The following is a 13,938-nucleotide window of genomic DNA, read 5'->3' as shown; positions in this document are numbered from 1 at the left end:
AGAAACACGTTAGTGTTAGATTCCTTACCTTAGAATAGATACCCAAGCAATGGTGGGTCTGCGAACCAATACATTCCTACACCAGAAAGTCCTGGAGGACAGAACGGCCAAAGAAGCCATCCCTCCGGACTTGACTGTCCAGGCAGTAGTGCCTCGCAAAGGTGTGCAGCGAGGCCCACGTAGCCGCCTGGCAAATGTCCTGCAAAGGGACTCCCCGGCCCAGGGCAGTGGTAGCCGCCGTGGCCCGAGTGGAATGGGCCCTCAGCCCAACAGGAGGCTCCTTCCGAACCAAAGAGTAGCACGCTTTGATGCACAGAACGACCCACAGAGAGATGGTCCGTTTACACACCGCCCGTCCCTTCTTCGCACCCACGTAGCCAACAAACAGTTGGTCATCCACCCGGAACTGGCGTGTGCGATCCATATAAAATGAAAGCGCACGTTTTGGGTCCAGACGATGGAGCCGCTCTTCATCCTTTGAGGGATGCGGAGGCGGGAAGAAGGAGGGGAGGGTGATGGACTGCCCGATGTGAAAAGCAGAAACTACTTTGGGCAGGAAAGAAGGTCTAGTCCTGAGAACCACCTTGTCAGGATGAATGGACAGGAAAGGAGGTTGGACAGAAAGAGCCTGGAGCTCACTCACTCTCCTGGCAGAGGTGACGGCAACCAGGAAAGCCGTCTTTAAAGTCAGGAGACGGAGAGGACAAGAATGAAGGGGCTCAAAGGGAGCACACATCAAAAAGGTCAGAACCAGGTTCAAGTCCCACTGAGGCATCACAAACGGAACAGGTGGATACATGTGTGTGATGCCCTTCAAGAATCGCGTGACAATTGGGGACTTGAACAAAGAAGGCTGATCAGGAAGCCGTAGAAAGGCTGAAAGGGCCGAAAGGTAGCCCTTGATAGTGCCCAGAGCAGAGCCCTGCTGGGCAAGAGAGAGAAGAAACAGAAGAACCTCGGAAAGAGGGGCAGAAAGAGGATGCACAGCCTTTGCTGTGCACCATGCCACAAATCTGTTCCACCGACAGGTGTATACTGACTTCGTGGAGGGACGCCTGGCTGCCAGAATTACATCACAGACTTCAGGAGGCAAGTCAAATGGCCTCAACTGCCGCCGCTCAATCTCCAAGCACGGAGGTGGAGACTGGACAGGTTCGGGTGGAGGACCGTCCCCTGCTGCTGCGACAGAAGGTCCTCCTGAAGGGGCAGGCGGATCGTGGGACCGACTGACATGCTGAGTAGCTCGGGATACCAGTACCTTCGAGCCCAGTCCGGAGCCACAAGGATAACTTGGGCCCGGTCGCGCCTGATCTTCTTCAGCACTCTGGGCAGAAGTGGTATAGGCGGAAAGGCGTATAACAGACCGCAACTCCACTCGCGCCGAAAGGCGTCGCCGTGCGAGTGCCGTCTTGGAAACTCCAACGCGCAGAACTTATGACATTGCGCGTTCTCTTCTGTGGCGAATAGATCTAACCAAGGCTCTCCCCATTGCAGAAAGAGGCCTCGCGCCACGTCCGAGTTCAGACGCCATTCGTGATCCATTGAGCACTGACGGCTGAGTTCGTCCGCCCTGGCGTTCAGAGAACCTGCCAGGTGTTGAACCGTCAGAGTCACGCCCTGACGTTCCAGCCACTGCCAGAGGCGCAGAGCCTCCTGGCAAAGGGTCCACAACACCACTCCGCCCGGTTTGTTGCAGTACCACATGGCGGTGGTGTTGTCGGTGAACACCTGCACTACACTCCCGTTGACAAAGGGGAGGAATGCCTTCAGTGCTAGACGAATCGCCCGTAGCTCCAACAGGTTGATATGGAGCCGGGACTCCGCCGGAGACCAGATGCCTCTGATCTCTGCCTCTCCCAAGTGGCCACCCCAGCCCTGGAGGGACGCGTCCGTCACGACAACGTGCTCCCTTTGGGGAAGGGAGAGGGACCTGCCACTGACCCAATCGCGGTCCGTAAGCCACCACTGCAGTTGTCTCGCAGTGCCCTCCGAGATCAAGACGTGGTCGGACAAGTTGCCCTGATGCTGGGCCCACTGAAACTTCAGGTCCCACTGCAGAGCCCGCATCCGCCACCGGGCGTGATGCACCAGAAGGATGCAGGAAGCCATCAGCCCCAGCAGCCGCAGTGTCAACCTGACCGAAACCCGGGATAGCGGCTGAAAGATGGGAATCAAAGCCTGTATATCCCGGACCCGCCGTTAGAGGATAAACCCGAAACTGCGCCGAGTCCAGAACCGCTCTGATGAAAAGGAGCTTTTGAGAGGGACACAGGTGTGATTTCGGCACATTGATGGAGAACCCCAGGTCGTGCAAGAGGTCTGCCGTCATCTGAAGGTGGTGGACGACTGTCTGGGGCGAGCCCGCCTTCAACAACCAGTCGTCTAGGTAGGGGAAGATCGAAACCCCTAACCTGCGCAGATGGGCTGCGACCACCGCCATCACCTTTGTGAACACCCGTGGGGCGCTTGTAAGGCCGAAGGGGAGCACGATAAACTGAAAATGCTCCTGGCCTACCGTGAACCGCAGGTAACGCCGGTGGGCCGGCAGGACGGGGATGTGAAAATACGCATCCTGCAAGTCCAACGCTACCATCCAGTCTTGCGGGTCCAGAGCAGCCAAGACCTGAGCTAGTGTCAACATCTTGAACTTCTCCTTCCGGAGGAAGCCGTTGACGTTCCGTAGATCCAAGATAGGACGTAGGCCCCCCTTGTCCTTCTTGGGTACCAGAAAATTGTGGGAATAGCAACCACGCCCTACTTCTGGCCCAGGAACGCGCTCGATGGCCCCCTTGGCCAAGAGGGCCGTAACTTCCTCCTGCAGAAGTGTCAAGTGGTCCCCCGACACACGGTGGTTCTGCGGTGGCATGGCTGGAGTAGTGGTCTCGAAGGGGAGGGAGTAGCCCCTTCGGACGAGTTGCAGCACCCACCTGTCCGATGTAATCGTGCGCCAGTGAGCGTGGTGATGGCGAACCCTGCCACCCACTGGCGTCACATGGGGCCGAAAGCACGGACTAGGAGGACTTGGAGGCAGATGCTGCGGGGGGAGGTGTAGCCTGACCCCGCCGTTGACCCCGACCGCCACCACGGCGGTTTCCACGGCCGCCACCGCGTTGAAAGGATTGTTGCGGCGCATGGCTGGCAGCACGTGTGGGGACGCCCCTTCCTTGGCCACGAAAGGAGCGAAACGAACCCGTTTGCTGGCGCTGGGTCGAGAGACCCAAGGACTTGGCCGTGACCCTGGAGTCCTTGAAGCGTTCCAGCGCGTGGTCCGCCTTGTCGCCAAACAGGCGACAGCCATCGAACGGCATGTCCATCAAGGCATTCTGGACATCTGCCGAAAAGTTGGCGGATCTCAGCCAGGCGCGGCGACGAATCGCCACCGTTGTGGACATCGCTCTGCCTAGCGAGTCGGTCGTATCAAGACCACACCGTATAGAGTATTTAGCTGCGTCTCGGCCCTCAGCCACAGCTTTGCCGAGTTTTGCCCTCACCTCCATGGGGCATTCTGGCAGCAGTTCCGCGACCGTATCCCACACAGAGTGGGTGTAGCAGCCCAAGAGGCAAGCGGTGTTGCGAGACCGCAGTCCCAAACTCAGGGACGAGAAGACCTTCTTGCCATACTGGTCATACCTCTTGGATTCCCTGTCGGGCGGGGCCGACGGGAATGCGGTCTGGGAGGTTGAGGCCTGGATCACCAGACTCTCAGGGGTGGGATGGGTGGACAGGAACTTGGGGTCGTCCGGACAAGGACGGTGGCGTCTGGCCACGTTCCGATCAACAGGCGAACCTGAAGCGGGCCTGGACCACGTGCCCAACAGAACGTCTGACAAGGCTTCGTTAAACAGCAGCAGTGGCTCCTGTGGGCATGACTGCGGTTTGAAGACCTCAGTGAGGATGTTAGGCCTCACGGCCGCGACGGGGAGCTCAAGGTGTAAGGCCTTGGCAGCCCTCATCAGCACCACTGAATATGCAGCTCCCTCCTCAGACGCCACGGAAGGAGGAGAGACAAAGCCAGGGTTAGGAGAGTCGTCCAGACCACTGGCATCCCCCAAATCACCTGTCCAGTCCGGGTCATACTGGCACTCACGTGACAGAGGATCCTCAGACCCCTCCCAACCTTCCCCGTACTCTTCATCATCTCCATATTCGGAGTCAACGATGTAGACCGGCTCCTCGGGGTTCACAGGCCCCATCGGCGTCGAGCCCGGCGTCGATCGATGTCGGTCCGACTCCGCGTCCGGATTCGGGGAGGGTATGGGGACGGCGCCGCCCGGAGCCGGAGCCCCGGCGCCGGCCGAAGCCAGCACAGGAGAACCGGCGCCGCGCGGGGACGGCGTCTAGGGTAACCCCGATGGGATCGGCGCCGGACCGGCCGGCAGGCCAGCCGGCGTCGACCCCGAAGGCCCTTGCGGCGCCGGGGTCAGAGCCGTCGGCGGCACCGGGGCCGGAGCACCCGATGGCGTCGAGCCAGGGACACCCGACCCGCTAGGGCCCTCAGACGGTAGCACTGGGCCCGAAGGCGCCGTAGGCCCCGGAGAACTGAGCGCCCTCATGGCCATGAGGAACGCCTCAATCTCCTCAGGTGTCGCACCTTGCCCAGGGACCGGAGGGTATGGGGCAGGCCGCGCCGGCGACTCCCGCGGAGCCGCGGGGTTGGAGTCACCCGAACCCCCGGCCGCATCGCGCGAGAGTCGGGGGTACGATGACGACGCCCCGACTTCTTGTGTTTCTTACCTGAAGAGCCCGACAAATGGTGACGACTTCCGGAGCGCTCGGCGCGGCTCCGCGACCGCTCCCTTGAACGCTCCCTGGACCTCCGGCCAGACCGGGACCGCTCCCGACGCGGGGCGACACCCGGAGCTCAAGCAGCTTGCGGGACCGCTCCCGTCTAGCCTTGTTAGTGAGAGCCCGGCAGTCGACGCAGGCGTCCACGTCGTGGTCGGGGCCCAGGCACCGGAGACAGAGTCGGTGATGGTCCGTGACCGACATCGTGCGGTCACAACCGTCACAATTCTTGAAACCGGGCATCCTACCAGGCACCAAAAAGAGATTAGAAAGTTTAACAAAGTTGGTCAAAAGACCGGAGTACTGCTCTTCGGATCTGCGCTTACTGGCGCGGAAAAAAGAAGAACTGACGTCAGCGCGCAGAGGCGGCGTCTATGTACTCCAGCGACGTCATCACGGCGCACGACGCCGGACGCGGAGCCGCAGGGGACGCCTGCAGACGACGCCTACCGACGCGCAGGGGTACTGCTACGCAAAAGTTTCCGGATCCAGACTGACGCCTGGGGATATTCTAAGGTAAGGAATCTAACACTAACGTGTTTCTTTCAGAAAGAGATGGTAAGATATTCATCGGGCCAGTACAGGGAAAAAAACACCAAACTTTTTGGCAGCTGCTAAAATGGGGTAGAGGAGGACAAGTTCCATCCCCCCAAAATCCTACGGCCCCAGAAACATGGGTTGCACATTTTTCAACACAATTTGCAGCAGAAGAAGAGGGGGAATTCAAGAGCCTTTTCAAAGCCGCGTTGGGGACAGTAACAGGAGGTAGAGCCAGAGGCCTAGATAGTATTCCGGCAGACCTATTTTTGTACGACGGGGATATCTGGCAAAGGTATACACAGTTGCTAGCCAACGCACTAGTCAGTGGACCTCCCAATACCGAATCCTGGCGAGGTGCAGAGATTGTACCAATCTATAAAAAAGGTAGAAACAAAATACCCTATGCACACACATTCGAAAGTACAAACAATCGTCATATCATTGGATAAGTACAAAATGCAAAGGGTAAGGTAGCAGAATGACGAAGGAGTCTTGTGTAGACTGAAATCCTCAGTTCTTTATTTTCTTGACATAGAAACAGCAGCCAGCCGATACGTGTTTCATCGCTCACGCGAATCTTCAGGGCTCGAGCGCTACTGTATACGCAAAGGAGGTCGCTCTGCCGGTGATACTTCCGACCCGGTGGGGCCCTTGACCAATACAAGTAAAAGTAGAACAATGAAGAAGGTCACTTCCGACTAGGTAACGTCAGACAGGACATAATGTGAGGAGATCGTAGCGATGCCAGAAGTTTCAAAAGTGAATCCACTATCAAAGTCGTGAGTTCAATCCGTTTCTATTTTGTTGTAAAATTGGAGGGTCTCCATATAGTAGTGTAGCAGACGTGATACAAGACGAAAAACGCGAAGTGCGCGCCAGCATCTAGATCGATACCAGGAACTCCGTGACCCGGGAGATCTAGATGCTGCCGCGCACTTCGCGTTTTTCGTCTTGTATCACGTCTGCTACACTACTATATGGAGACTCTCCAATTTTACAACAAAATAGAAACGGATTGAACTCACGACTTTGATAGTGGATTCACTTTTGAAACTTTTGGCATCGCTACGATCTCCTCACATTATTTTCTCATCTGTCCTGTCCGACGTTACCTAGTCGGAAGTGACCTTCTTCATTGTTCTACTTTTACTTGTATTGGTCAAGGGCCCCACCGGGTCGGAAGTATCACTGGCAGAGCGACCTCCTTTGCGTATACAGTAGCGTTCGAGCCCTGAAGATTCGCGTGAGCGATGAAACAAGTGTCGGCTGGCTGCTGTTTCCATGTCAAGAAAATAAAGAACTGAGGATTTCAGTCTACACAAGACTCCTTCGTCATTCTGCTACCTTACCCTTTGCATTTTGTACTTATCCAATGATATGACGATTGTTTGTACTTTCAAATGTTTGTGCATAGGGTATTTTTTTCTAATGTTTAGGGTCTAGCCGGCCTTCTAGTTAGACTTCTGAGTGTTTCATAGGTTTTCCATTCACCCAGTTGCACCACCAATCTTATGGTTGCTATTCTGTATACTCATGCGCTTTGATCTCTAGCAGTGCGCCCATCTTTTACTGACTGTTAGACGGACCGGGAGGGTCGGCCGAGACTACGGGGAGAGGTCTCCAGGGAGAGCCGTCTCCAACGACTGTACAGACAAGTAACTTCCCCCCCCACAGACTGACACCACACAAGGTTGAAGGTTAACGAGACTTTATATGCAATTCTTAGGTTACGATGAGGTGATACAAGGAGGTCCGGACTCAGGGGTCCCCTCGGTTCTAGTCTCTGGCTTAGGAAAGGGGTAGCGGGACAGTCTTTGTTACCAATGAGTGGAAAATAGCTCTCAATCCTCGAGCTCGGCGTTCTAGATGATCGGGCCGCGGCGGAGCCAGCAGGTCCCGAGATGGACGAAGGAAAAACGACGGTCCGCGGCGGAGCCTGCAGGTCCCGGTGAAGATGACGGTTACAACGGTCCGCGGCCACGCCAGCAGGTCCCGACGACGATGAAGGATATGAAGGTTGCGAAGGCTGTGGCAGCGCCAACAGGCAGGACGATGGTGCACAAGACAGAGCTACGGCAGCGCCAGTAGTCCGTCAAGGATGAGTTCTTCTTTACGTCTCTCGACTCCAAGATACAACTGCCTTCCTGCTCTGGAGCTGCCCCAGTTATAGGGCTGGTGTGCTTTGATGTCCGGACCCTCGCACTTGGAGGTCGGGAGGTCCGGGATGAGGGAGTCCAGACACCCAGCAGGGGGGTGGAGCCAGCGCCCGGGGAGGCGATGGGCGAGCGGCACTTGGCGGGGGAGAGCCATCGACACCTCTTTCTCCCATTGACTTGCCAAGTAGCCCGCTCACCTCCTGGGTGGATGGTGGTGCCGGGATGTCTGAGGCCTGGCCAGGCCCAGGGTTGGGGTCGATCGGGGGCCAGGCGGCCTCGTGGTGGAGTGTTCAAGATGGCGCCCCAGGATGGGCGCGAGGGCCGGCAGTGGATCGGACCCACGAGGTTGACATGCTCGAGGGCAGGGGTCCCTGAGGGGACAGAGGACGTGCAATGGTGGTGTGTGGTACTTGCGGGCCCGGACTCGGGCCTGGTTGGGCCGGGGGAGAGCGGCCCTTCATGGGGCCTGTCCAACATGCGTCCCCCCCAGCTGAAGGCGGGGAGAGTCACCCATCCTCTTGGGGACTCTCCTCGTCGAGGCGGAAGAAGCGGGACAGGCCATCCGCGTTGGCGTGATCTGGCCCAGGCCGGTGTTCAACTGTGAAGTCCATACCCTGCAGGGAGATGGACCAGCGTAGTAACTTCGGGTTTTCCCCCCGCATCTGCATCAGCCACTGCAGGGTTCGGTGGTCAGTCTGCACCCGAAAGTGGGTGCCAAAAAGGTAGGGCCGGAGTTTCTTGAGGGCCCATACCACAGCGAAGGCCTCCCTCTCTATGGTGCTCCAGCGTTGTTCCCGTGGTAGGAGTCGCCGGCTGATAAAGGCCACCGGTTGATCAAGGCCTTCGGTGTTTACCTGGGACAGGACTGCCCCAATGCCATGGTCGGAGGCATCCGTCTGGACAACGAACTCCCGGCTGTAGTCGGGGGCCTGGAGCACGGGGGCAGAACACATGGCGGCTTTTAGTTGTTCAAATGCAGCTTGGCACTCTGGGGTCCAGTTGACGTTCTTGGGCTGGTTCTTTGACGTGAGTTCTGTGAGGGGCCCTACTATGGTACCGTAGTCCTTCACGAACCTTCGATAATATCCTGTGAGGCCCAGGAAGGCTCGTACCTCGGTCTGAGTGATGGGGGGCTGCCAAGACTGGATGGCGGCAATTTTTAGCTGCAGAGGGGCCACCAGGCCGCTTCCCACCTGGTGCCCGAGGTAGGTTACAGACCCTTGCCCAATTTGACACTTGCTGGCCTTGATCGTGAGGCCAGCTCGCTGAAGGGCTTGCAGCACTGCTCGGAGGTGGTGGAGGTGCTCGGGCCAATGGTGGCTGTATACAGCGATGTCGTCTAGGTAGGCGGCGCTGAATCCTTCGAGCCCCGCCAGGACCTGATTGACGAGCCGTTGGAATGTTGCCGGGGCATTCTTCATGCCGAAGGGCATGACGGTGAAATGGTAATGGCCATCGGGGGTGGAAAAGGCCGAACGTTCCTGCGCCCGGGGTGTGAGGCCGATTTGCCAGTAGCCCGCCGTCAGATCGAAGATACTGAGATAGCGGGCAGCTCCCATGCGGTCGATTAGTTCATCTGCCCGGGGTATGGGGTGCGCATCTGTTCTGGTGACCGCATTCAAGCCCCGGTAGTCGACGCAGAACCGGAGTTCTGGTGTGGTGCCGGGTGCAGCTGCTTTGGGGACCAGTACTACAGGGCTGGCCCAGGGACTGTCTGAGGGCTCGATGACCCCGAGTGTGAGCATCTTGGCCACCTCTTCCTGGATGCAGGCCCGTACCCGATCTGGCACGCGGTAGGCCCGGTGGCGGATAGGGGGGCTGTCCCCCGTGTCCACATCGTGCACACACCAGGGAGTGACACCGGGGGTGAGGGAGAACAGGCTGGCGAACTGTGATAGGAGGGCTTGACACTCCTGGCGTTGTTCTCTGGTGAGGGCCTCCGAGAGTCGGACCCCATCCACGGAGCCGTCTTGTTCCTGAGTCCGTAGGAGGTCAGGGAGAGGCTCGGAGTCTTCTTCAATCCCATTGTCTGTGGCCATCAGGAGGCTGAGCTCTGTTCGCACAAAGTGGGGCTTTAGTCTGTTAGCGTGGAGGACCCGGAGAGGGTTCCGGGAGGATTCCATGTCGATGAGATAGGTGGCAGGGCCCTTGCGCTCGACTACTTTGAAGGGCCCCGTCCATTTGTCTTGCAGGGCGCATGGCTCAGTGGGGGACATCACCCATACCTGTTGGCCAGGTTCGAATTCAATGGATGAGGCATTCTGGTCATACCATTTTTTCATGTCCTCTTGACTGGCCTCTAGGTTGGCTTTGGCCAGTTCCCTGAACCGCCGGGTCTGGTTGCGGAGGGTTAGGAGGTACCGGAAGACATCTGGAGGGTTCTTTAACGGAGGCATCTCCCAGCCTTCTTTGACTAGGCTGAGCGGCCCCCGCACTGGGTGTCCATATAGCAGTTCAAATGGGCTGAAGCCCAGGGATTTCTGAGGGACCTCTCGGTAGGCGAAGAGGAGGCACGGCAGCAGCACATCCCACTGGCGACGGAGGGGCTCTTCCAACCCCCCGATCATCCCCTTTAGCGTGCGGTTGAACCGCTCAACAAGTCCGTTCCCTTGAGGGTGATAGGGGGTCGTGAATCGGTAGGTGACCCCGCACTGTTGCCAGAGAGATTTCATGTATTTAGAAATAAAGTTCGTGCCTCTGTCGCTGACGACTTCTCGGGGGAAGCCCACACGGGAGAAGATCCCCATCAGAGCCCGGCCGACTACCGGGGCTGTCACAGTCCGCAGAGGAACAGCCTCAGGGTAGCGGGTGGCGTGGTCCACTAGCACCAAGATGAATCGATGGCCTTGTTTTGTGCGCGGGTCCAGGGGCCCCACAATGTCGATTCCAACCCTCTCAAATGGGGTAGTGACCACAGGAAAAGGTTGCAGGGGGGCCTTTAGTTTGCGGCCGCTCTTCCCACTGGCTTGGCACGTGGGGCAAGATCGGCAATGCTGGTGCACATCGTTCCTCATTTTGGGCCAGAAGAAGTGGGTCACTAGGCGACTGTAGGTTTTATCTTGTCCCAGGTGTCCTGCTAGGGGGACATCGTGGGCCAGGTTTAGCAGAAAGTCTCTAAAACGGAGGGGTACCACTAATACTCGGTTGGCCCCCAGCTCGGCGATTCTTTGCTCGCTGTATAGCAGATCATTGTCCCAGTAGACCCAATGAGTTCCGGAGGTATCCCCTGCGCTTTGGGCGAGCGCTTGCTGGCGGAGTCCCTCGAGGGAGGGACAGGTCTTCTGTTCTTGGCGAAATTGTTCTTGCGTGGGCCCCCCCTCTTGAGGCCACTGGTCGAGGTTAGCGAGGTCGGAAGGTTGAGCTGGTTCGGGGGGAATGTCCTGGTCGGTGGTTTCGGCTGGGGCGACCGGAGGTGGTGGCGCCGGCCATGCGGGTTCTTCTGGGCGGTGGTTGGCACGGGTGGCCATGGACCGGGTGGTGACGCACGCCCAGTCCGGGACGCCTAACATCCCTAGGTGTTCTCTTCGCTCCACGGCTGCCCACGGAGAGCTTTCAAGGTCATTTCCAAGGAGGCAGTCTATGGGGGCATCGTCTCGGACCGTTACTTTCAACATGCCGGAGACCCCTCCCCATTCGAAAGGGACGCAGGCCATCCGACACAGACTTTCCGAGTTATCGGCTGATCGTACAGGGCAGAGAATGTTCGGTAGATACTGTTCTGGGGTCACCAGGTGACAGCGGACGGCTGTTACACTTGCCCCGGTGTCACGAAGGGCTTCGGCCCGGCGTCCATTGATGCTCACCCATTGGCTGTACTTCTGGGTGTTAGCGGGTAGGGGGACCCGCGGGACCATGTCTTTCCCCCCTAAGCATGCTAGAGCCATGGCGGCTGGCTCCCACTCTTGATGCTCTTGTTCGTATTCTTCCTGCTCCTCGGAGATCTGTTCTTCCCCTAGGGCCGCAGCGGCCACTTGGCGGGGTCTTGGGCTCTGGTACTGCGGGCAGTTTGGGTCGTTTGCATAGTGGCCTACTCGTTGGCATCGGTGACACGTGACATTGGCTCTGTACCCCGGTCGCGCCGGGGTGCCGCCCCGGTTGGCCGGGGGGGTGGTGCTGGTAGCGGGTGCGACCGGAGCGTTGTCTCTTCCTCGTCCTTGGCCCCCTCCTCCTCCTCTTGGTCGGTGCTGACCATTGTTGTTCCGGTTCTGTTCGTAGGACCCATTCCGGCCCACTCTGGTGATCTCCCACCGGTCAGCTTCGGCCGCGAGCTGCCGGGGATCCGTTAACTTACTGTCGAGGAGGTGCTGGCGGAGCTCAATGAAGCAATTGTTCGACAGATGCTCCCATACCATCAGATTGAACAGTTGTTCGTAGGTCGTGACGTTGTTTCCTCTGATCCAGCCCTCGAAAGCTCGGCTAAAGTACGTTACATAGTCCACCCAAGTTGTACCCGGGATGCGGGTGCAGTCTCGGAACCTCTGACGGTACATCTCGGGTGTGAGGCCATAGCGGGTGAGGAGTGCCGCTTTCATATGGTCATAGGAGGTCATCTGGTGGTCCGGGAGCTGTAGCAGGGTATCGCGGCCCTCATTGAGGAATCTCCCCCATAGACCGGCTCCCCAATCGCTTCTATCGATCCGGTGTGCAGTCATAGCGATTTCATAGGCCTTAAACCATTGCTGGATGTGGTCCTCTCGGAAATATTCTCGGACAACATCCTTGGGGATGTGTACCTTTTTGTCTGTGGCCCCTGGGGTGTGGGGTCGCTCGGGCACCCCTACTTCTTTATTCTGCTTGCGCAGGTTGATCTCGGCTAGGTTCCATTCGTGTTCGTACGCCAGTTTCTTTTCCTCAAGCTCCCTTTGTCTCTGTTTCTCCTCTCTTTCTTCTCGGAGGCGCAGGTGCTCTAAGTTGATTTTTTGTTCGGCCAACTTGAGTTCGACGTCCATCTTGAGTCGGGCCATTTCTAGCTCGTGTAGTCGGGTTCTTTCTCTTTCCTGGATCTCGTCTTGCGAGAGACCCGTTCTTTGCCCTTCAGGGGCCGTGGTGGTTTTTTCTGCGGTGCTTTGATCGGGGGTTCCGGCAGCCCCGGTCTCTGCCCAAGATTCTAGGGCATGCTTAAAATCGTCTTTGGTGCTTAGTCCGGTGGTAGCGATACCCAGTTCGATGCAGAATTGTTTTAGTTCACGATGGCTGTACTCCTCCAGTTTCTCCATTTGGAACTTCTCGGTTGATCCGCTTTCTTTGGTTGTCATTGTGATTTCGTCGTGGGGTGAGCTACTCTCTGTACGTTATGCGGTGATTCGGATCGCGCCGCTGGCCACCAATGTTAGACGGACCGGGAGGGTCGGCCGAGACTACGGGGAGAGGTCTCCAGGGAGAGCCGTCTCCAACGACTGTACAGACAAGTAACTTCCCCCCCCACAGACGGACACCACACAAGGTTGAAGGTTAACGAGACTTTATATGCAATTCTTAGGTTACGATGAGGTGATACAAGGAGGTCCGGACTCAGGGGTCCCCTCGGTTCTAGTCTCTGGCTTAGGAAAGGGGTAGCGGGACAGTCTTTGTTACCAATGAGTGGAAAATAGCTCTCAATACTCGAGCTCGGCGTTCTAGATGATCGGGCCGCGGCGGAGCCAGCAGGTCCCGAGATGGACGAAGGAAAAACGACGGTCCGCGGCGGAGCCTGCAGGTCCCGGTGAAGATGACGGTTACAACGGTCCGCGGCCACGCCAGCAGGTCCCGACGACGATGAAGGATATGAAGGTTGCGAAGGCTGTGGCAGCGCCAACAGGCAGGACGATGGTGCACAAGACAGAGCTACGGCAGCGCCAGTAGTCCGTCAAGGATGAGTTCTTCTTTACGTCTCTCGACTCCAAGATACAACTGCCTTCCTGCTCTTGAGCTGCCCCAGTTATAGGGCTGGTGTGCTTTGATGTCCGGACCCTCGCACTTGGAGGTCGGGAGGTCCGGACTCAGGGGTCCCCTCGGTTCTAGTCTCTGGCTTAGGAAAGGGGTAGCGGGACAGTCTTTGTTACCAATGAGTGGAAAATAGCTCTCAATACTCGAGCTCGGCGTTCTAGATGATCGGGCCGCGGCGGAGCCAGCAGGTCCCGAGATGGACGAAGGAAAAACGACGGTCCACGGCGGAGCCTGCAGGTCCCGGTGAAGATGACGGTTACAACGGTCCGCGGCCACGCCAGCAGGTCCCGACGACGATGAAGGATATGAAGGTTGCGAAGGCTGTGGCAGCGCCAACAGGCAGGACGATGGTGCACAAGACAGAGCTACGGCAGCGCCAGTAGTCCGTCAAGGATGAGTTCTTCTTTACGTCTCTCGACTCCAAGATACAACTGCCTTCCTGCTCTGGAGCTGCCCCAGTTATAGGGCTGGTGTGCTTTGATGTCCGGACCCTCGCACTTGGAGGTCGGGAGGTCCGGGATGAGGGAGTCCA

This window comes from Lissotriton vulgaris, unplaced genomic scaffold (assembly GCF_964263255.1).
Source record: "Lissotriton vulgaris unplaced genomic scaffold, aLisVul1.2 SCAFFOLD_2868, whole genome shotgun sequence".
In the NCBI taxonomy this organism is placed as follows: domain Eukaryota; kingdom Metazoa; phylum Chordata; class Amphibia; order Caudata; family Salamandridae; genus Lissotriton; species Lissotriton vulgaris.
The sequence above is the reverse complement of the archived record's forward strand: the minus strand, read 5'-3'. Positions refer to the sequence as shown.